Raw genomic sequence first — 26,296 nt, 5'->3', positions numbered from 1 at the left:
TGACTCATCTTTGGCCAAGGCATATCATGTTGTAGCTAATTAGCCGTTAAACGATATGTGGATTTAAATATTGTGAGTAACTTTGGAATTGGCTCTCAATGCCAGAGTGTTTGTGAATTGCTTTGAAATTAAGTTTGATTTTATGGGTATTAGTTTGAGGCATTTTTGGAAAAGCAAACATAGGTGGAATTATAACTCATTTTTAATCTCATCCTTCATTGTAATTACCCAGAGTGCCTTCTACTTACATGCATACACAATCTTGCTTATGATTAATAAGTACCAAAATGAAGCACACTCATGACAAATGAAGTACTACAAAATTACACTATCTAGTATGATTCAATTCAAGGGATGGGCAATAAACAGTGACATACATAGAAAAGCATACATTGAATATCTATAATAGATTATAATAGAAACAAAAATGTAAATTTTTGAGGAGAGACCTTATTTTATACTAAAGTGTTGTACCTTCAAATATTTCCTGATAGAAACTTGAAATAGAACTCATAAAATGGAATCAACAACATTTAGAGCAACTGTATCCTTAGACTGGAGAGATGGTACAGCGGTATGATAGAGTTAATCAATTTTTTAAGTTTTTAGAAATTTTGTGAGCTCATGAACATCACTTTATTAGCTTGAAATAAACCACGGGGAGAGCATTTACATCACAGACATTGATAAAACACTATAAATCAGTGTTTCTGCTTCCTTAAAGAGCCAGTTGTTAAATATTTACTAGCACATGACTGGTTATGGAAATCACACTTTCTGTACTTTCACTAAATAACATTTGTAGGGTTTCTTGGGAAAATCTTGCAGCATACCTGCTAATTTTTTTATTATATTTTACAAAGGATAGGTCATACTGATTACTATTATTTCTTTCTATACTCTTCAGCCATTCTTGACTAAAATAACATTAAAAAGAGCTCAAAAGGAAAATCAGTGACAGTTTGTATCATTTTCTTTCTCTCAAACTATCGGAAGATTTAATATCTGAGAGACTTCTGACTGAAGAATTGGCCCTAAATTCTAATTTCTAAATATTTCAACTTAAAAATAAAATAAGAATTTCCATAGAAATCTTGTACTTGGAGATACAACATTTTGTTCCAGAAACAAATGTTAACTATTCCTTTAACCTAGGGGGCTATTTTCATTAGGAAAACAGCATAAGTTAAAATTGTTTTTGTTGATACACATTTATGTATCATAATGTACACATTTATGATACATATACATTTATGTATCAACAAAAGGATTATGGTTTTTAAGGAACCAATAATTCATGTAAATTTTGTTGATATTCTGGTAACTACAAAGTAATTTTACTTTCAAACAAATAACATTAACTGCATCTAGAACTGCATATAGAACCAAAAATTGTTTCCAAGAAGAAAAATGGAGAACCAAGAACCCATACATTCACATGAAGCATTTACTATTAGCCTTAGTGGAATTTGATCACTTTTCTATTTGTCAATTAACCAGTTAAAAAATTTAAGCACTTATTCATCTGACTTGGGTTTTGATGATTAATAGCTGATTTGACTAATGAGTGGATTGATGGGCATCCAATTATATACAGAAATTCAAGAGAATGGATGTGGCCAAAGCAGCAATTAGTTATGTAGGAATGAGACTTTGCCGTAGAACTCTGGAGTTTAAAGGATTTAAAAAATTAAATTTATTTTTAAAAGATAGTGGATACCATTTCCCTTCTGACCTAGACTGCACCCAGTTCCTCAATAATGCATTAACTTCACCTGCTCTGCTATGATAGCAAACTTTCTTCTAGATCCTGCAGCAACCTTTTTGAGTTGATGGCAGAAATTGACAAACTCATGTTGTAGACCCCTTTCCTTTCTCTCTCTCCCTTCTTTTTTCTCCTCTTCCACAATCCATGGTACATATACATTATCCTAGGAGCACATTGTTTTCTGATTCTTAACCAAGACCATTAATTATAATTCCACTATATTTATGCTGTTGGTAGCAATACAATGCTAAATATTCATTTAAAGGTTTAAGATCTTTCTAAATTTTTCAGATAAGTCTAGGAAGCTAAAATGAACAACTCTTACAAATTGTAGAAGAATTTATAGACAGACATAATCTCTAATTTGGAAAACAAAATTGGTTCTGTACAAATGAATTTTTAATATTTATTGCATATTCTAAGTGTTTCATATGTTAAAACTAATCAATTTTTAAAAATATTTCTTCAATGACATCCCTATTTTACAAATGAACTTAAAGCACGGGGAAGATAATACTTGTTTTTGTTATTACACAGATGTGCAAGGATATAAAGTCAGTAATCTAGCTTTACAACTCATGCTCTTAACCACTATATTATACAGTTCATCCTAAAAGACTAGATTATTTCAATGCATCTTAGAAAAAGGACATTTCATAAGCAAAAACTAAGTACTCTAAACCAACATATTTTGATTAAATGCACTGAGAAATAATAATTTATATTCTCAGTGAGGTTAAAAGAATGTATTTTAACTTTGAAATGAAAGTATGATGTGGCATAAAGGAATAGTCAGGGAACAATGAGAGCTTTGGGAAATTAAAAATGTGATGGCTAAAAATAAAATTCAGTAAAAAGTTTGGGAGATAAAATTAAAGAAATTCCTTAAGAAATAAGGAGATGAACAAAGAACAGATAATAAAATTGTGGATTACTCCATTAGTCTGACAAATAGGTGTCCAGAAACAATGAAGAGAAAATCAAAGGTATTTTGAGAAAACCTGAAATGTTAGATATATGTTTCCATTGAAATGTTTTGATTAAAGTACAATGAATAAACATTTTCAATAGATGGTGTGGTAAAATTTCAGGATGTACAGAATAGAACAAAGATCCTAAAAGTCTTGTAGAAGAAAAAGAAACACATTAAAAAGAAAAAAAGAAATCCTATTGAAACCAGATTTGTTAATAGGAATTTGAGACACTAGAAGACAGTGGAACAATACCTTGAAAGTTTTCTAAATAGAATTTGATAAAACTGGCCAACCCCCCAACACATAGAATATAATATTAACATTTTAAGAGATGAAAGGACTGAAACACTCCTCTTTTTTGCATACGTCTCAGAAAGCTACTAGAGGCAGCAAGTGCTCTGTCAAAGCAAATAAGGAGATCAAGGAAGAAAGAGAAATAGGATCTAGGGTAAAGACTATTAAACACAGAAGAAAAGAGAGAATTCCTAATATAGCCTCTGACTAGAGAATAAAGATACTGATTTGTTCTAAAGAGAAAATTCTATGGGAGGGACATCTTTATGAAATAGATAGAATGAATATATTCAGCATAGTTTGTTAATGTAGAAAATCATATGGCTGTGGAATGACTTGGATATAGCAAATGAAAATGTAAGCAATTATCAATCTATCGAAAATAGAAAGGCACACAAATAAAGAAATGTAATCACAGACCTTACTTTGCTATAAATTATAATGACATATGCATCACTTATTATTTTAAACAACTATATAGTGAGAAGAAGGGAGGAGAAGTGGTGTGTCAGGGTTAGATAAGCATCTTCCATAAGGAGGTCAAAAGAAAAAACACATCAAAGAAGATCTTTATTGCCAATCAGTAATTTTCATGGGTCAGAAATGATAGACCACATTTGAATGTAGGAAGCTAATAAAATATTCACTGTTTATGCTCCAGTTGTGGAACATTTATTGCTTCCTGCTCTTCTCTCCATGTTGACACCACTGACCCTGAGCTGAACCTTCTCATTTTCTTTCAGTAATCTCAGGTAAAAGGCTGGGTCTTAGGACCAATGAGGGACTATCTTGTCTTACCTGCTTTTGATGATGCTGTAGGCATCAAATTGCATACAAATTTCTCTGTGTTACAGTATGCCATATCTAGCCATGGAGCTGTAATAAATAATATATAATAAACTTAAAGTGATTATTACTTGGGATTAATGACACAAACTTCAAAAATAATATGGGCTGTAGTGTAGGGAGATAATTTACAAGTAGAATGGTGATAGGAGGGTGAAAGGAAAAATTAATGTGGTATATTTTGTGTTACACTTGAGAATTGCACTCATGCTTAGTATTAGAGGGAAGAAAAGAAATAGCGGATGCCACAGAGACCAGAAGGATGAATAAATTGAAGGTAAATACAGGAAGGAGGTATATGTGTTTTGAAATGTCCATAAGTAAAGGAAACTAGGAAGCCTCTGTCTAGAGTAAATACTATTAAATCTTTTTAAAGAACAGTTATCATTAGAATAGTTACCACTATTATTAGTAGGCAAGAATGAAACGGAAATGTTAATATTATATGTCAAGAAGTTCCTGGAGTGGGAGCTGGGAAGCTAAATTTGGCGAGATCACTGATCAATGAAAAACCATTAGCTGATATACTTGCTTCACTATGCCTTCTTTTTCTCTCTTCACATAATTGAGAACACCATATAGAAGATGTTTGGAACCAATATTTTTGATCATAGATCCATAAGAATCTTAAGTATATCAGTAATGAATGTGTATATAACTGTATTCAAAACTGTTTCTCAGTAATATCTTTCCTTTGTAAAATAATTGTAACAAGCAAGAAATTATTTGTAGTTCTCTCACTGCCCTCACTTAAATCCATTCTTCAGTATATTAAATGGCTTTCATTTCAGAACAGGTTCCCAGGAGATTTATTAATCAAAACTTAGTCCATTCTATTTCATTATGTTATAGGATTTCTGCCTCAAATCCATTTTTTAGATAAAAGAAGATAGAAATAAAATATTTTAGGATTCAGCAAATTTCTTAAAATAATGCTGAATAAAACAAGAATAGCCTTTATATAATGCATTATTGATGGTATATCAAATATTAGCAATAATATAACATTTAAGAATCTATGCTTGTATAAAAAATGAATCACACAATAAAGTCAGTGGAACTGAAGACTATTATAAAATACTCTCTCAGCATGACATTCCTAACCCTACTTCCTCTCCATTCCTCCTGTGGAGATTAACAATCCCTAAAGCTTTAATAATCTGCTTTTCTCTTAATCATTTTGGACAACCTTAAAATCTTTAACTTTTAGCTAAGGTAAGCCTTTTTTTTTTTTTCCCAATTCAATTAAATTCACTGAAGTTCAATGAACAAGTACCTACATACATATATGTGTGTGTATATATATATATATATATATATATATATATGTATGTGCATATACACACATGTATGTGTAAGTGTATATATATGTGTGTAGGTGTGTATATTTGGAGATTTAGAAAACTCATGTGTCTGGAATAGAGGATTCATCCTGTAATGTAGTAGGAAATGTGGTTCAAGCTATATCTGTTCATTAATAATAATAACTCATTTAGTCATTAATGTGTAGGAAGCACTTTACCTAGAACTTTACTTACATTGCCTTCTTTAATCTTTCTAACAAGTCTGCGAGATACGTGTTATTCCTAGATATTGAAGCATGGAATGGAAAGAATCTTATCCATGATCTCACTCAGAATTTATATTATAGTTAGGTTTTTTTGGCCGCCTGACAGATTTTATTTTTTTTATTTTATTTCATTATTATTTTTTTTTTAAGTAGCTGGAAATTGTAGTTCTTAATCTTCTTCACGTATTTCAGCCAACCTTTACCCATGTCCCTTCTCACAATCACCAGTTTGTTCTGTGTATTTATGAATCTGTTTCTGGTTTTTGCTTGTTTGTTTTGTTTTTTAGATACCACATGTAAATGAAATCATATGGTATTTGTCTTTCTCTGTCTGACTTATTTCACTTAACATAATACCCTCTAGGTCCATTCATGTTGTATCAAATGGCAAAATCTTATTTTTTTTATGACTGAGTATCATTCCATTGTATATAAATACATAAATGCTACTTTTTTTAGTCCATTCATCTATTCTTGGATGCTTAGGTTGTTTTCATATTTTGTCTATTGTAAATGTTGCAATAAACATATGTGTATATCTTTTTAAATGAGTGTTTTTGTTTTCTAGTAGTGCAATTACTAGATTGTATGATATTTCTATTTTTAATTTTTTGAAGACAGTTTCACGTTGTCTTCCACACCAATAGTGTACAAGGATTCCCTTTTCTCTAAAGATCCATCAACACTTATTATTTCTTATCATCTTCCCAATGTGGGTTCCTAGGGCTGGGGGGTGCCTTGTATAAGGCCTGATACTGTTACTTATCCATGTATGTGATGTTCCTCCTATTTATGGTTAGTCCTACTGACGGTTTGGTTCTTAATTGCATCTCCACCCCTCCTATCCTTTCTAATGCGACCTTCTCTTTGTGACTAGCTGTGAAAGATCTATTCTGGTAGTCTTCAGGTTGTTTCTAGAGTCAGTTGCAGAAGTGTAGCCATTACATCAGTGGTGTGTCTGTGGTATGAGGTGAGCTTGGGATTTTCCTACTCTGTCATCTTCCTTCTCTCCCATAGTTTAGTTTTAAAGCTAGTCTATCCTATCAAAAACTGACTTCTTAAGCACTTCTTAATACATCTTTGTTCAGCGTGAAGCATAAATCAACTGAATATGGAGTCTTTAGAAAAGCAAATTTACGTGTGAGAAAAAGGAAAATGGGAAAGGCAGTAACATATCAAGCACTGATATTATAGGAATTAGGCTTACCTTCTTGAAAAACATCTAGATCAATTCCCACAAGAGAAGAATTTGTTATGAGGACTTAAACATATAGTTGTATTACAATGATTTCCTTTAAATACAACAAATTTAAAAGACTTGTTACTGATAGAACCAAATGAAATATGAAAAATTAGGAGACAGGTGGATCCAATACTTTTATCACTTATATATGACAGCCATGATAATGCTGTTTTAGAATTTAAAATGGAGTTTTTTGCTATGTTGTGGGAATCCTTTAATGTCTTTGTTATATCTGCTTCAGATGACATTGTTTACTATTTATTGCTCTCATGATAAAAATTGTAAACTGTTTCAAAATCTTTAGTCACACAACTCCTAGATGAATTTTGGAATGCTTTCTAGCTGTCACTCGCTTTTTATAGCCTTAACATTTATACTTCATTTGTAACTAGAAAACATAGCCTTTTTCTACAAATACACAGTGTGAAGGACAAGCAACAGATAGAGACCCTCTAAGTTGCCATTTTGGTCAGTTTCCTTTCTCTCTGATCATCATACAGCACCCTTCCATATGGCCCTTAATTTTTTTTAAAGATTTTATTTATTTCTTCATGAGAGAGAGAGAGAGAGACAGAGACATAGGCAGAGGGAGAGAAGCAGGCTCCCTTTAGGGAGCCCAATGCAGGACTCAGTACCCAACCCTGGAATCATGCCCTGAACCTAAGGCAGATGCTCAACCCTGAGCCGCTCAGGTGTCCCCATATGGCCCTTAAATTAACACAGGTAAGTAAAATTCAGAAGGCAGTGGAAGGATTATCAAGTAAAATGGAGATATTGCGAAAGATGTCCTCAATTCTTTGCCTACTCTAAAGTAGGAAAACTCACAGAGAAGCTTGAGGATATGATATTTCTATGATTAATTACTGATTTTAAATTAAACCTGAGACTTCCATTGTGAACATTATTGACCAATCATTCTGGCAAGACAATTAGAAAAATTGAATGGAATGAAAAATACTTGTTTGAAGACATTAAATACCTACTCAAGTAAATAGGAATTAAAGAACCCAGAGCTTTGATGATAGTATGTGTGAATTGTGCACCTCTTCCCAATTCATATGATAAACTACTTATCTTCAATGCTTCAGAATGTGACTTTATTTGGAAATATGGTCTTTGCAGGTATCATTAAATTAAGAGTTCATATTGGAGTAAGTAGGTCTAATCTAATATGACTGGTATCCTTGGAAGGAGGAGAAATTTGGAGACATAGAGGGAGAATACTATATGAACATGAAGCAGAGACTGGGGTTTATACATGCACAAGCCAAGGGACACTTAAGATTGCCAGTAAACCACCAGAAACGAAGAGAGAGGTCTTGAATGGATCCTTTTCTCACAACCCTCAGAAGGAACTAACCCTTTCAACACTTGACTCTTGGTGTACAAGATTGTAAGAGAATAAATTTCTGTTGGTTAAGCCACCTCATTTGTGATACTTTGTTATAATAGTCCTAACAAACTAGTACAAGTAGGGAAGCCATGTTTTGCCTGAAAGTATTTTCTGATAAGTAAATGGTGTAAAACCAACAAGTCAAAAAGCTGAGCAGAAAACAGTAAATAAGAAACTGGAAAACTGTGCAGAATTTTTGATAGAGTCATAGTACTGGTGAGACAAAATGTGGTGTTTAGGTATTCCAAAATAGCCATGTTTGAAGCACCAAAATTCAGGAGAAATAGGGAAACAACTGGTATTATCAAATGCTTTTCCTTTCAAGGCATATGGAGACTTGTAAGATGAAGAAAGAGGCAGTATAGTTGCTGAGAAGTAAAGCAGGGCTACTAACAGGTCTGTACTGCTCGAGGGATGAAAAAAATCGAGTTTAGGATTTTCAGTGGAGAAGTACTGTGGAAAATGCATGAAACTTTCAGTTAGAAATATAGCATAGAAGTAAGATGAACAGGAAATATAAAAATCCTCAAGTTTCACATTACCCCGATTCCAGTCTATGATTTTTCTCTATTTTGATTATCTGCCAAAAAAAGTACATCTTTTCTGGAAGAATATAACATAGAATAGAATCTGCAGGTTTTTTTATTTTTTTAATATGGCAAACCCAGCATTCAGTTAAAATCCAAAAGACAGGGGAAAAAAATGACCAAACCTTCAAAAGTTAAACAAAAATAGAAACAGACCTAGAGCTGACCTAGTAGAATTATGAGGCACAGGTTTTTTTTATAAAACTTTGATTAATAATTTTTAAAAAATGACAAGAGGAAAATTGTCACCAGAGAGTTTGATTCATTAAAAAGAATCAAATGAAAATTCTTAACTGAAAATGCAATAATTGAAACTAAGAAGTTAGGGATCCCAGAGTAGCTCAGTGGTTGAGCATCTGCCTTCATCTCAAGATGTGATCCTGGGGTCGGCTTCAAGTTCTGCATAGGGCTCCCTGCGAGAAGCCTACTTCTCCCTCTGCCTATGCCTCCTACCTCTCTCTCCCTATGTCTCTCATAAATAAATAAATAAATAAATAAATAAATAAATAAATAAATAAAATCTTAAAAAAGGAAACTAGGAAGTTAATAGATGCTTTTACCAATATATTAGACATATAGGAGGTGGGTACTACTAAGGTAGAATAATAAGGTCTACATAAAATCTTCAGAATAAAGTCTGGAGAGAGAGAAAAGAAGAATGGAACATATACAAAGGCCATTAGAGACAAATAGGAAAATGAAGAAGTTATTATGTAGTCCCAAAATAAGAAGATAAAAATTGGGCCAAAACAATGTTTGCAGAGATACTGACACAGATTGTCTAAATGAGAGATGAAAGACTTCAAGCCACAGATTCAAGTTTTATTAACTCTAAGCGAAATAAATATAAAGAAAACCACAGGTACATCATGGGATATTTAATAGAAATCAAAGACCATGAATAAAATATAAAATCAGTGAGGGTAGGAGTTTGGTAGATGAGAAACACATTACCATCACAGGAGATACAATGAAATTACCAACTTCTCCTCAACCAAAACTGAAAACCAGAAGACAGAGGTTTGACATCATCAGTAAGCTGAAAAAAGTAATTGCCTATACCCAGAAAAAAAATCCTTCAAACATAAAAACAAAATAAAAACATATTGAGAAGGTGTAATTGATAAAATTCCTAACTAAATTATTAAGACCCTACTGCTACAGTAAAAACAAACAACCCCCCCCCAAAAAAAAACAAACCAAAACAAAAAAAACCCTGCCAAGAGCTAAGTGGGATTTATACCAAGAATGAAAGGATGAGGGCACCTGGGTGGCTCAGTCAGTTAAGAGTCTGCCTTCTGCTCTGGTCACGATCCTAGATCCCAGGATAGAGCCCCACATCTGGCTCCCTGCTCAGCAGGAAGTCTGCTTCTCCCTCTGCCCCTCCCCTTCCATACATGCTCTCAGATGAATAAATACAATCCTTAAAAAAAATGCAAGGATGTTACAATATTAAGAAAGTCTATTAATAGGATCCACCATACTAATAGGTCTAAGGAAACACTGATATATGTTTATTTCCATTTAGTGTAATTGATAATATTAGGGATTTACATCTACCACCTTATTATTTGTTTTATATTTGATATACTGTTTTTTTTTAATTTCCTTTTTTGCCTTATTTCAGATTTATGCAAATTATTTTATAGTCCTATTTACTTCTCTTACTTATTAGTTACATGTTATTTTATTTTATATCTTCTATCATTTGTAACCATAGATTAAAATATTCATTCTTGACATAATAGATTCTATGTGAATTATTACCTTTACTACTTCATGTATCAAAGTGAAAGAATCTTAGAAAACTTTTGTGTTATTATTATCATGTATTTTAATTCCACATACACTTTGAAATAATCTGGATAATATTCTTTTATTTGATATAGCTAATAGTTATTTATTTTTATCTACACATTTATACTTTCTCTTGCTCTTCATTCTTTCCTTAGTTTCATCTGGGAAAAGTTTCTTCTGTGATTTCACCTCAAATAATTTTCTTCTTTTGAAAGAATTCCTTTAGTACTTTTTAAAAATATATATAACATGTTTCCTAGAAATTACTTTGCTTTTATTTTATTTTTTTATTTGCAAATAATTTCAAAATTACAGAAAAGTTGTAAGAATAAGGTAGGAAAAAATAACCATTTATCTTTTATCCAGATTTGTCTATTATTATTTATTCTTTCCTTCTTTATTTGTCTTATCATTTTCTGTCTTTCTTCCTCTCTCTCTCTTACACACACACACACACACACACACACACACACATTTTCTCCTGAATCATTTAAGATGAAACTACATATATTATAGTTGTTTATTCCTAAAAAATCCAATGTGTATTTCCTAAAAATAATTATATTCTTTTTTTTAAAAAGACACAGTACAGTTATCTAACTCTAATATAGTAAATGATGATGCACTAATTTGTCATTTTCCAACTTTGCTAATTGAACCAATGGTAATCATTTGTAAGAATTTTTTCCATCTAGCGCAAGATTCAGTCTAATTGACACATATTGCATTTAAGTCTCTTTAGTGTCCTTTAATCTGACATATTTCTGCAGCCTTTCTTTGTTTTTTATGATGAATTTTTAATGAATATAGTAAGAACTCCTGAATTTTAAGTTTACTTACCCCTTTAGTTTAATCATGCCTTCTCATGTAGGTCAGATATATGAGTCCTAAGGTTGCAAGTGATGGTGGAATAGATGGAGAGTGAATCCATTTTTATTCCACCTACCTTCTTGCTTATATATTAACTCTCATATTCTCACAGCAATCATAAGAAATAGGCATTATATTTCCAGTTATCTCAGGTAGTAAGTGCTAGACACTGGAATTCCATAATTTTTAACTAATAGAAGGTTATAGTATTGCTGCTGAGATCTGTCATCCTGGAGTAAGAGAACTGTTCTCTCAGAAAACAGAAAGAAACTACATGCTTTGATTTTCATGGTAACACAGACAGGTGTCAAACTGTGTATTACAAGTAAAATAGGGTTGACTCCTTCTCAGCTGAAATTATAAACACTGTTTTCCAACATACCAAAGTGCCATATTTTGATATTATATAAGGACAAATTATTAGGTGTTTTTTTCCTCAAAAATTAAGATTTTGAAAACTAAGGCACTATTAATTGGTTTAAGAATGCATATGTAATTTTCTTCTGATTTGAGGAAAGATAATTTTAAATCTATGCTTTAAACACTTTTGTAATATCATAAATTGTGATTTTTATACTAATTTTATTAAGATATAATTCACATTTTTTATTTTCTCTTTTTGTTGCTGATGATTTGAGTTTTTCCTCATTTTCCTTGTATTTCTTCTTTTCCCAAGAGATAAAAAGTAAATAATTTCTTTGATAAAGAAAAGAAGAAACAGTCTGCCTAAATTCTTCCAGGTTCCTTTGGAAAATATGAAACAAATACCAAATACCAAAGACTATAATTTCAACTTTAGAACAAAATTTTCCAGCGATAATACATGTATGTGTTTTGTCAGAGAAATATAGAACCATTATTTTATAAAGAGTAGTCTGAAGTACATTTGTTTAACTTACACTAATTTTCTTACCACTTATTTCACTGTATTTCTCTTGAGATAATCAGAAATACATTCAGTACTCTACATGTGTGCCTAATGAATGAATGGGATTAAATTATAATATTTATCAAGCTTCAGAATAATTAATGATATTCTAAAATATCTTTTAAAATGGAAAAGAGGAGAAAGCCCCAAAAGAAAAAAAAAAAGGAAATGATAAGTTCTAAGATCATGCAATTTAATTCTGCTTTAAACCTAAATTCAGATAAGAACTGCCTACAGTTGAGAGGGCGGGGCAAGATGGCGGAAGAATAGGGTCCCCAGGTCAATTGTCCCCACCACCATATCTAGATAACTTTCAAATCATCCTGAAAACCTACAAATTTGGCCTGAGATTTAAAGAGAGAACAGTTTAAATGCTACAGAGAGAAGAGTTTGGCCTTCTATCAAGTACAACTCATTTTTAGCCACTCTGCACTGAGCAAAATGACTAAAAATAAGAACTTACCACAAAAGAAAAAATCAGAAACAGTACTCTCTCCCATAGAGTCACAGAATTTGGATTACAATTCGATGTCAGAAAGCCAATTCAGAAGCACAATTATAAAACAACTGGTGGCTCTGGAGAAAAGAATAAAGGATTCAAGAGACTTCATGACTGCAGAATTTAGATTTAATCAGGCTGAAATTAAAAATCAATTAAATGAGATGCAATCCAAACTGGAGGTCCTAACAAAGAGGGTTAATAAGGTAGAAGAAAGAGTGAGTGACATAGAAGACAAGTTGATGGCAAAGAAGGAAGCTGTGGAAAAAGAGAAGTACAATTAAAATACCATGAGGAAAGGTTAAGGGAAATAAATGATGGCCACAGAAGGAAAAATCTGTGTTTAATTGGGGTTCCAGAGGGCGTGAAAGGGACAGAGGTCCAGATAGTGTATTTGAGCAAATCATAGCTGAGAACTTCCCTAACTTGGGGAGGAAAACAGGCATTCATATCCAGGAGATAGAGACCCCCCCAAAAAAAATCAATAAAAACCATTCAACACCTCAATATTTAATAGTGAAACTTGCAAATTCCAAAGATAAAGAGAAAATCTTAAATAAAGCAGCAAGAGACAAGAGATCCCTAACTTATATGGGGAGAAATATTAGATTAACAGCAGACCTCTCCACAGAGACCTGGCAGGCCAGAAAGGGCTGGCAAGATATATTCAGGGTCCTAAGTGAGAAGATCATGCAGCCAAGAATACTTTATCCAGCAAGGCTCTCATTCAAAATGGAAGGAGAGATAAAGAGCTTCCAAGACAGGCAGGAACTGAAAGAGTATGTGACCACCAAACCAGCTCTGCAAGAAATATTAAGGGGGACTCTGTAAAAGAAAGAGGAAGTCCAAGGAAACAATACAAAAACAGGGACTGAATAGGTATAATGATGACACTAAATTCATATCTTTCAATAGTAACTCTGAAAGTGAATGGGCTTAGTGATCCCATGAAAAGGCTCAGGATTTCAGACTGGATAAAAGAGCAAAACCCATCTATTTGCTATCTGAAGAGATTCATTTTAGACCTAAGGATACCTACAGCCTGAAAATAAAAGGTTGGAGACCCATTTACCATTCAGATGGTCCTTAAAAGAAAGCAGGGGTAGCAATCCTCAAATCAGATAAATTGAAGTTTATCCCAAAGACTGTAGTAAGAGATGAAGTGGGACACTATATCATACTTAAAGGATCTATCCAACAAGAGGACCTAACAATCATGAATATTTATGACCCTAATGTGGGAGCTACCAGGTATATCAATCAATTAATAACCAAATTAAAACATACTTAGATAATAATACACATACCGGGAGACTTTAACATGGTGCTTTCTACAAATGACAGAAATTCTAAGACAACATCTCCAAAGAAACTAGAGCTTTAAATGATACAGTGGACCAGATGGATTTCACAGATATTTACAAAACTCTACATCCAAACACAACTGAATGCACATTCTTCTCAAGTGTACATGGAACTTTCTCCAGAATAGACCACATACTGGGTCACAAATCAGGTCTTAACTGGTACCAAAAGATTAGGATTGTCCCCTGAATATTTTCAGACCATAATGCTTTGAAACTAGAACTCAAACACAAGAAGAAATTTGGAAGAAATTCAAACACATGGAGGTTAAAGAGCATCCTGCTAAAAGATGAAAGGGTCAACCAGGAAATTAGAGAAGAATTTAAAAGATTCATGGAAACTAATTAGAATGAAGATACAATCATTAAAAATCTTTGGGATACAGTAAAAGCAGTCCTGAGAGTGAAATACGTTGCAATACAAGCATCCCTCAAAAAAACTGGAAAAAACTCAAAATACACAAGCTAACCTTGCACCTAAAGAAACTGGAGGAAGAACAACAAATAAAACCTACACCCAGCAGAAGAAGAGAGTTAATAAAGATTCATGCAGAACTCAATGAAATAGAGACCAGAAGAACTGTAGAACACATCAACAAAACCAGGAGTTGGTTCTTTGAAAGAATTCATAAGATAGATAAACCATTAGCCAGCCTTATTAAAAACAAAAGAGAAAAGACTAATTAATAAAATCATGAATGAAAAAGGAGATCACAACCGATACCAAGGAAATACAAATGATTTTAAAAACATATTATGAGCAGCTATACACCAATACATTAGGCAATCTAGAAGAAACGGATGCATTTCTGGAAAACCACAAACTACCAAAACTGGAACAAGAAGAAATAGAAAACCTGAACAGGCCGATAACCAGGGAGGATATTGAAGCAGTCATCAAAAACTGCGCAAGACACAAAAGTCCAGGGCCAGATGGCTTCCCAGGGGAATTCTATCACACATTTAAAGAAGAAACAATACCTATTCTACTAAAGCTGTTCCAAAAGAAAGGGATGGAATATTTCCAAACTCGTTATATGAGGCCAGCATCACCTTAATTCCAAAACCAGACAAACCCAACCAAAAAGGAGAATTATAGACCAATATCCCTGATGAACATGGATGCAGATATTCTCAACAAGATACTAGCCAATAGGATCCAACAATACATTAAGAAGATTATTCACCATGACCAAGTGGGATTTATCCCCGGGATGCAAGGCTGGTTCAACACTCATAAAGCAATCAATGTGATAGATCTAATCAACAAGAGAAAAAACAAAAACCATATAATTTCCTCAATAGATGCAGAGAAAGCATTTGACAAAATACAGCATCCATTCCTGATCAAAACTCTTCAGAGTGTAGGGATAAAGGGAACATTCCTCATCATCTTAAGAGCCATCTACAAAAAGCTCACAGCAGATATCATTCTCAATGGGGAAGCACTGGGAGCCTTTCCCCTAAGATCAGGGACACGCCAGGGATCTCCACTCTCACCACTGCTATTCAACATAGTACTGGAAGTCCTCGCCTCAGCAATCAGGAAACAAAAAGAAATAAAAGGCATTCAAATTGGCAAGGTAGAAATCAAACTCTCCCTCTTTGCAGATGACATGATGCTGTACATAGAAAACCCAAGACTCTACCCCAAGATTGCTGGAACTCATACAGCAATTCGGCAGTGTGGCAGGATACAAAATTGGTGCCCAGAAGTCAGTGGCATTTCTATACACTAACAATGAGACTGAAGAAAGAGAAATTAAGGAGTCAATCCCAGTTACAATTGCACCCAAAAGCATAAGATACCTAGGAATAAACCTAACCAAAGAGGTAAAGGATGTATACTCTAAATACTACAGAACATTTCTGAAAGAAATTGAGGAAGACACAAAGAGATGGAAAAATATTCCATGCTCATGGATTGGAAGAATTAATATTGTGAACATGTCTATGCTACCCAGGGCAATTTACACATTTAATGCAATCCCTATCAAAATACCATGGACTTTCTTCAGAGGGTTGGAACAAATCATCTTAAGATTTGGGTGGAATCAGAAAAGACCCCGAATAGCCAGGGGAATATTAAAAAAGAAAACCAGAGCTGGGGGGCAATCACAATGCCAGATTTCAGGTTGTACTACAAAGCTGTGGTCATCAAGACAGTGTGGTACTGGCTCAAAAACAGATACATAGATCAATGGAACAGAACAGAGAACCCAGAAAAGGGCCCTCAGCTCTATGGTTAACCAATACTTGACAAAGCAGGAAAGACTATCCACTGGGAATAGGACAGTCTCTTCAATAAATGGTGCTGGGAAAACTGGACAGCCCATGCAGAAGAGTGAAACTAGAACATTCTCTTACACCATACACAAAAATAAACTCAAAATGGATGAAAGATCTAAATGTGAGACAAAAATCCATCAAAATCCTAGAGGAGAACACAGGCAACACCCTTTTTGAACTTGGCCATAGCAATTTCTTGCAAAATACATCCATGAAGGCAAGAGAAACAAAAGCAAAAATCAACTATTGGATTTAATCAAGATAAAAAGCTTCTGCACAGCAAAAGAAACAGTCCACAAAACCAGAAGACAACCTAGAGAATAGAAGATATTTGCAAATGACGTATCAGATAAAGGGCTAGTATCCAAGATCTATAAAGAACTTATTAAACTCAACAGCAAAGAAACAATCTAATCATTAAATGGGCAAAAGACATGAGCAGAAATTTCACCAAAGAAGACATAGACATGGCCAACAAGCACATGAGAAAATGCTCCGCATCACTTGCCATCAGGGAAATACAAATGCAAACCACAATGAGATCCCACCTCACGCCAGTAAGAATGGTGAAAAGTAACAAGACAGGAACAACAAATGTTGGAGAGGATATGGAGAAAGGGGAACCCTCTTACACTGTTGGTGGAAATGGGAACTGGTGCAGCCACTCTGGAAAACTGTGTGGAGGTTCCTCAAAGAGTTAAAAATAGATCTGCCCTACGACCCAGCAATCGCACTGCTGGGGATTTACTCGAAAGATATAGATGCAGTGAAATGCCGGGACACCTGCACCCCGATGTTTATAGCAGCAATGTCCACACTAGCCAAACTGTGGAAGGAGCCTCGGTGTCCATCGAAAGATGAATGGATAAAGAAGATGTGGTTTATGTATACAGTGGAATATTACTCAGCCATTAGAAACGACAGATACCCACCATTTGCTTGAAGGCAAATGGAACTGGAGGGTATTATGCTGAGTGAAGTCAGTCATTCAGAGAAGGACAGACATTATATGGTCTCATTCATTTGGGGAATATAAAAAATAGTGAAAGGGAATAAAGGGGAAAGGAGAGAAAATGAGTGAAAATATCAGTGAGAATGACAAACATGAGAGACTCCTAACTCTGGGAAATGAACAAGGGGTAGTGGAAAGAGAGGTGGGCGGGGTTTGGGGTGACTGGGTGACAGGCACTGAGGGGGGGGGCACTTGATGGGATGAGCACTTGGGTGTTATGCTCAATGTTGGCAAATTGAACTCCAATAAAAAAATTAAAAAAAAAAAAAACTGCCTACAGTCTCAGAAAGTCACATGGTGCTCACAGCAATCACAATTTATTTATGTGTCTGGGCATCCTGAGTAGGACTGCTGATTAATACTGCTTACCATTCTGATTTGTTCCACCTTTTGACTCTGGTACACATTTCTCTTTGAGAATATCATCTGTCAGCAGCTTTAAGAAATCTGAAGCTGGCCAAGTGCTACACGTGTCTTGCACTTGAACCCTATCTATTCATCAATGATCAAACCAAAATAGAGCAACATCAGGAGGCTCTTCTTGATGTTCCTGACTGGAACTGACTTATCCTCCATTTGAATACTCCTTGCACTTAGTTTCTCTTTCTTTGAGTTGCTGAGTGCTTTATCGTCTCCTTCACTTCCCTTCTTTAGTTCAGCATTAAAAAGGACCACTATCAAAAGAATTATACCCCTTCCTTGATACCTATTTTGTTATAGATCAGAGTTGGAGATGAAAAATTTTCCCAATGAAAAATATTTTAATATTCTTAATTTAATTGTAGAGCTGTTTTTAGACCTGTGCATATTAAGCCAGAAAGGGAATCACAAAAGACAGGGATATAAATTTGCTTTTCAAAATGGAACGTAAATCAGTTTGTCAGTTTGGTGTGAAAGCCTTAAAGTTCAAAAGCGTGAACAAGACAAAAGTTATGTAAAGGAAGAAGTATACAAAGGATAAAATGAAAATAGAGAAATTGGGGAGGTTGTGATAATGATGGTGAAGGTGGTGGTGGTGGATAATAGGTCAGTCAGCGAAGAGGGTAACTACATTCATGAACTGGTAAGTGTGCGATTAAGAGAAGGGCTCCTTATTCAAAATATATCAAAGTTGAATGTAGTATAAAACTTTATATTCTATGGTTATATATTGATGCTTCTAAAGGCAGTGGCCACTCAGAAAAGCAGATGTGAGAATGGAAATGTAAAACAGAATAATATATACAAATCTTAAGAGGAAAAATCAAAGTATGGGGAAATACAGCTATTCATAGGACGTTCTCACAAACAATCTATTTAGTTTTAGTTCTTTGTTCTGTCAAAGTTATTTTTATAGGTCAGGACAAGGCAAGGTAGAGAAGCATGGAAACAAGATCATAGCTTCTCTTTAAAAAGTCAGAAAAATAGACTGTTTATTTTGACCCCAATCCTAAGAGATGCTATGCAATTAGCAGGACTTATCCCTCAGTAAGCAAAGATCGTCTCTGTGTTTGAAAGCCTAAAAAATGCAGCCATTATGATGGACAGGACTGCTGATTCATCCTTTCCCGAGAAATTCAGGGCACATCTGTGCTATTTTTAATATAAATTAGATTAATCAGATTCATTTATTCCAAGTAAACTCTTTTGAGGTCTTGTGAAGGAGCAGCTTTCTGGGGATCAGAAGGTCTTTAGTTCAAATCACAGCAGAGGGAGATCTGTTTTCTCTTAGAAAGTGAACAGTGTTCCTAGAAAAGTACAGAATTCTCTGTGTCCAGCATTGCAAGGTATAGACTGATATTTGTATATTTTCTACTATCAAGTATAATTTTAGTAAATGGTCCTGGAATTAACAACTATTACAAAGAACAGCAAAACACATAGCTAAAAACAAAATTCAAAACAAAACAAAATAGAAACAAAACTTCTTGACATAAATTAAAAGTATACAATATATGGAATTTGTTTAGGGGCCATCACCTGTTTTCACGTCCTACCTCTACCCCCATACACTTGTTAATGGTAAATTGTTTTGTATTTCTGAGATGTCTGTGTGAGAAGAATGTTTTTGTGCAGTTCACCACCTTGGCGCTTCCATACACACCATCTTGCCCCATCATCTTCAGTCCTCCATAAGTCCATTTCTGCTTTACTTCCTAATCAGGGAAGCCAGGAGACATGTTGAAATGCTCAGTGAGGGGATCCCTGGGTGGCGCAGCAGTTTAGTGCCTGCCTTTGGCCCAGGGCGCAATCCTGGAGACCTGGGATCGAGTCCCACATTGGGCTCCCGGTGCATGGAGCCTGCTTCTCCCTCTGCCTATGTCTCTGCCTCTCTCTCTCTCTCTCTCTCTCTCTGTGTGTGTGTGACTATCATAAATAAATAAAAATTTTAAAAAAAGAGAAATGCTCAGTGAGGATCTCGTTACTAAACTTGGCGGTTACAGATTATACATAGCCATGCATACCTCTCTGCTCCAGCCCCCATCATTCTTCTGTGGGAACATATGACCAGTTCTTCCTTTCCCCACTTCAGAGGCTCTGGGCCATCACCTGATACCCTGAGATGCAATATCAGAAATCACTTGCTTTGTTTAGACATCCTGCTGATTTTGTTTTAGAAGTGTGGGGTACAGTCATCTCTGCTTCATTAAGTCAGAATATTAAGAGAATCTGTGTCTGTCCTCCCAAAGCATATTCTGGTGCTGACAGATAATCAGGAGGGCCAAGCCCAAAAGTTATTTTGGAATGCAGGAGGCTGTTATGAGAGCAAAGTCTCTCATTCCATCAATACGATTGGTATTCATAGCATTTTTTAGAGAGTGTTTTCATAGCTTTAAGAGTGAAGAGTATGTTTTCAAAGAAGTCAAAGGAAATAACAATATCTCAACACCCAGTATGTGCTCTCGGTCAGGTTACCATAGTCTTGGCATTACCAGGGCTACTTTAAACTTACACAAATAAATTATTGCCAAGAAATTTTTATGAAGAATAATTAGAATATCCTTCCATGTGCTTCTCATTGTCTTTCAGGGAAAGTAGCTATTTCCAGTTGAACACACAAACCACCTGTCGAAACCTGATTTTTTACAGAAGGTTGATAAATACTAGAGCACAGATGCAGCAATGAATATTTTACCAACATATCCATATGTGAACTATTTTGGAACTATTCTTGTTTAGCGCTAAAAGTGTTTCATGTTGGAAAAGAGCATGCAGTGAAACTGAGTCCCATTCTTGGTGAGAGGGGCATAGTATGATGAGCTATAGGGATAAGAAAGTGAGAGGTACTAGATGATCTGCATGCCATTTGTGAGGGGGGAAAAAGTGCCCATGGACTTTCATTTATCTTATTTATCTTTTCTTCAACTCTGGTCAGAAGGTCACAATTTTGGCTGTTACACACATGGCCCTATTCTTTGGTGCAAGAGAAAAAAAGCAGAAAGTATAATGAACTGACAAAAAAGACAAGGCAATAAATACTATAACAATTAAACTTAGAAAGTTGCTGGCCACTACTGCTTAGCATAGAGGGCAGTGGTGTTTCATAGGGCATGACGATATTGGTGACCAAAGAATTTAGCTTCATGTCACCATGTCTTGAGCCACATTATTCCTTCTCCTGAAATATATTCTCTTTCTACCATTGACGTCCATGGACATACACTTCTCAGATCTCCTGTGAAGGAAGAGCTTGAGTTTCTCTCTGGCTGTCCCCGTTTGGGATCCAGGACAATATTCACACCAAGGGCATGCTCTTTCCAGGCTACTCTCAGGCAGTAACTACTACTGTCCTATGAGGCTTCTCCATTAGCCTGACCAAGACTTTCTCAGGGTTTCCCTGCAACGTGAGGCTTTTCCTACTCAATCTTTTGACCTACCCTCTCTTTCTTAGGTTTATGATCTGCATCATTTTCTGAAGACCTTCTCTAACTACTCCTGCTACTTTCCCCCTCTAACTTTTACAGGCATTTTGCCCAATAAATCTCTCCCACACTTAATTTCCTCTTGGTAAAGTACTTGAACTAGCACACAGTCAAAATTGATCCCCTTCACTCGTGAAAAATCAAGCCCAACCTCAAATGCCACTACCTTGATGAAGACTCCTCTAGTCCTAACTGGTTATAACACCTTATTCTTTGAATTCCCTCCAACAAGAAAACTCTATATTTATATTTTATGAGTGTTTTATAAAACCTATCTTTTATCATAATTTACCCTCACTTTGTTTTTCTTTTTTTTTTTTTTTTAAAGATTTTATTTATTTATTTATGTCAGAGAGAGAGCAAGCATGAGTTGGGGCGAGAGACAGAGAGGAAGAAGCAGACTTCCCACTGAGCTGGGAGCCCAATGCAGGGTGCAAACCCAGAACCCCGAGATCATGACCTGAGCCGAAGACAGACTCTTAACCAACTGAGCCACCCAGACGCCCCTCACTTTTTCTCTAATTGGAAGATAGACACTGTTATGCTACCTAAAAAAAATATTTATTCCTCTGCATTGCTTATTACCGCATAGTTACCACACTACCTGGCATATAGGAGGCGTTCATCAAGTCTTTGCTCAATTCAGTCAAATGAATTGTCATCCTACTTTATAGGACACTTAACAGCCATTAGAAAGTAACTTGCACGGCCTATTGGTTCTCTTCAATGCATGCCATTTTCAACAGACAAATTTTCCCCACTTATTATTTCTATGGTATACTCTTAATGTTCCAGCTTAATTGCTTATCAGTAAGGATTAGCAGATTCAGAATCCCATGTTGCAGTCTGATCTTTTTTTTTTTTTTTTTTTTTGCATTGTACACGTTTGGTCATATGCTAGGTAATAAAAACACAAAGATGAAAAAGACATGGCTCCTGTCTTCAAACAGCTTAGAATATAGTAGGAAAGACCAATACTTGAAGGAATACGGTAATAAAAAATTTGAAGGCTTAATGGTATATGTCTGTACAAGACTCAATAGTTACATTAAAAAAAAAAGGGATGGCCACTTCTTCATGTGATATCAGGGAAGTTTTCATAGGTACGGTAATATTTTACAAGAGTCTTAGAAAATCTGTAGGAATTCACATTATAGAAAACTGATAAGCCCCTGGTAAATGCTGGGTCATGGCCTCTCCTGGTGCCCTCTTGAGTAGCGTAGGAGTTGTTCCCCTCATGGCTAGTAGTTCTGAGTGATGACTCTCAGCTGATATTTCTGTTTACGTTGGCCTTCAGTTAAAAACAGACAAAAGAACAAAACCAAACTGCCTCGCCTAAGGTCAAGCTTCTTTCTAGGGGTGACTCCTTAACCAATGACTGATCCACGTGGGGTTTAAAAGTTTAGACCTCCCACCCTTTACCCAGAACAACTCTGAAGGTTAATTCCAACTAAAGAACTATCTGTGGAGTTGGTTCTGTTGGGAATCAATTACAAACTAATTTCTACTTCTGCCTAATTCTCCCCTACTTAGGTTTTAAAACCAAGAGCACCCCCTAATAAGAATCCTGCATCTCAAACTGTAGCAAGTACATTCAGTCCAGGCAGGGGCAAGCAATGCAAACAAATGTGGGTATAAATGCAGTCTTCAGCTGCAAATGGCCTCTCACCCTGCAAGCTTTATATATATGTAGTTTTTGCTGTGTTTGTTTTTAACTTTTTTACTGAAATAATAAACACAGATTCAGAAAAATGTTCTTTATCTGCATTTTTATATCTCCCTTTTTATGTTTTTCTCCCTATGGCAAGAGAAATTCCAGGAAAGTTCTTCTGAATCATCTAATGTTTTGTATTATCCATATTGCTTTCATATTCTGTGAATATAAAATTTTAGCAAATAAAGGGGTTACAGACAGACTTTTTCTTCAATTTTAGTAACATCCCAATACGACAACATCATTACACCATCAGTTTTCATTCTCTCAATGATTCATTAAAAGGCAGATCACTGTAATACAAAGACTTATATTGAATTAGAGTCTCCTAGCTAGACATGCTCGTAGATGAATTAAGCTCATAACTTCAAAAAATTTCCCTCCTTGGAAAAATACTACAGTATGTTCACCTTTAGTGCGTGCCTCATCTCTTGTTTTAGTGAAAATACACTAGGAAGACCACACATCAAGTGGTGCAATGGTCCTAGTCCATTCCAGGTGAATGCTGACATGAAATTCCAGAGCAGAAGAGGCCCTTGGATCACAGCACAACCTATCGTAACGTACCATTTCTTAACCCATGTATGTTAAAAAACCTTACACTGACATCAGTATTTGAAGTTGTACCTATGGAACAGGAAGAGCAATTCTTTTAAAAACACAGTAAAAATTGTGTGCAATTTTTACCAAAAGCAATTTTACCAAAAAGATGGCATCAGGCTAATTGTGGCTGAGATAAGATAATTTGGACAATCAGCCAACTACTTTATTGGACTCTGTAAAGTGACAAAAATGTCCTTAAATAAGCATATATTAATGGTAGGTTACTTTTTAATTCTCATTTTTCTCTTTCCTCTTCCCCTCAACTACATATTTATTGATCTTTAAATCAACAACATCCCTGAATTTTGTTCACTTCCTACAGTTAGGATTTGTTCTGTAAAATCAAACTGATTGCAAGCTCAGCCCTGGAGATGCATCCTGGAATTATCATTTAACATAATGTAAAAGAGATGTGGAAAAGAAAGATATGCATTTTGGGAGTGGTATGTACACAAGATGCAAATGAAGGAGATCCAGGCAAAGCAAAACAGGGTGATTCTAATTTAGTGCTCAAATTAGTTTTGCAGATAGCTAGACACTTGTCTCTCATTTTCAATCACTCCTCTGTTTGTAGAGCACTTTGATGGGCTGTCTTGATAGCAAAATTATAGGCAATTAAATTTAGAGGGCTAATTTTTCCAATGATTTCAACTTCAGAAAAAATAGGAGATAACTTAAATACATGTTAGGAAGTAAAATGGTATTGTTTCAAGGGATCAAAAGCTTTGTCTCTTAGAGAATCAAAGGGCTTAGCCTTTGGCATCAATCACATTTTTCATGAGAAACAGAACTTTTCAGTTCCTGAGGCTTCGTGACAGAGAAAATGATTCAACCTATCTGCTGTAAGGCTTGCTCTAAGATACGAAGATGGAGAGGTATTTGGCAGCAGCTGTTAACCCACCTGCAGTGAAAACTTCTGTCTCATTTCATCTGTTGAATTGTTCACAAGATCCAGACTAATGTTTGCTTGTTCACAATTAAAGATACCGCCTAGTCTTCAGAGAGTGTTCAGAAAGACTGTCAGAGAGCCTTCAGGGCCTGAATATTAAGTCGTTCTCCCTGATGAGATACTAGCTCACCACAAACCTGAAGCCTACCCAGGAACATTCATTTGGCTAACTGAGGCAAAGTAAAAAACATGAGTTAAGAAAAACTTGGCAATCTTCCTACACCTGCCTTTGTAGTAACAGCCCTAAATGCTGTATTTATTTGCATTTCATCTTCTACGCACATTTATGGTAAACCATTACAGCAGCATTGAGATGTACATCTAAATCTAAATCGAAGCTTTCCCGGGTTTCATCTGTCCTCAGGAATGTGGATCTTAATAGCTGCCTATGCTAAAATGTGTTGGATGGAGGTTCTTTTATCCTAAGAATCAATTGCATCTCCTTAGAATGCATGGCTGCCAATAATATATTCTGATTTCTCATACCAGAAAATAATGGAATTGAAATGACTAGAAGCAAAGTGTATTAGAGACAAGCATACGTTTGAAAACTGAAATGTGGTGATATCAGCACAAATCAATGTCTGGATGGCCACAGTAGCCAATGCTAAGGCCACGATTATTTTGATTGTAAGGAAGAGGAAATCGGTTTTTAAGCACAAAGGAACTTATTTAAATAATCTTCTTAAGCTGAAGATACTTTAGAAATCCCAGGTTGAGTTTTCTGGCTAATATGCTGGGTAGAATTATTGGGTATTTTGCTCTATGAGACGTAAAATCTTAATATTAGGTTTCTTGGTGATTTTAGTTGAAGTTGGAGTTTTAAGGGTTTTGAAGTACTTGACATTTAGTGCCTGTTAGAGTTCTCTTTAAAAGAATTTAATTCTCCTGTGTCAGGATAATAAAGATTACATTGTTTGCTTGAGAGACAGTTGTTCAGCTTCTTGGGTAAATATAGTATAAGAACAAACTTTAGAATTGTACATATCCAGGTATGTTTGTAACTATTCAGGCCAGCCTGGAAAAGGTGTATTTTTATGATTTTGTGGTAAAGGCATGCATAAAAGGATGAATTATTGATAAAATAAAAACATGCAGTATTAGAATTGTAACATAAGAACAAACAAGGTAACGGAAATGCAACCAGTAATAGTCCTGAATTTAAGTACTCCATAAACATTCACATTCATACAATACTGAGAAAGACTGAGTTAATAAAAATCATAATGAAATAAGGGTAAATATATGAATTAAATCATAGTATAATCACTGAACTGGTTCTCCATGATTTTAAGCTATGGAATGAGTATTGCTATTGGTCCATCATTAATAAAACATAGCAGGTGGGGAAAAATGGGTTATTTTGTCAGCCGGAGGATGTTAGAACCTCTTCTTTTTTAATATTCTAACATCATACGATCTTGACTTATTGATTCCTTTGTTACATAATGCTATTTGAGAATGTGTCAGTCTTGACAAATGATTAATATACAGAAAATATTAATAACAGGGTTCAAAGAGTCAGTTCTCTTTTTTTATTTGTCATACGCACCTGGACAGGACATTTTATAGTTTTGTACCTTGGCTTCCTTATCTATGGTAAGTTACAGTTGGTTTTAGCTGATTGCTAGGGTTCTTTCCAATTCTAAAAATTTATCACACAGTAAATGCACATTATCTTTTCAAGGAGTTCG

This window comes from Vulpes lagopus, chromosome 1, assembly GCF_018345385.1.
Source record: "Vulpes lagopus strain Blue_001 chromosome 1, ASM1834538v1, whole genome shotgun sequence".
In the NCBI taxonomy this organism is placed as follows: Eukaryota; Metazoa; Chordata; class Mammalia; order Carnivora; family Canidae; genus Vulpes; species Vulpes lagopus.
Note: the sequence above shows the minus strand (reverse complement) of the source record.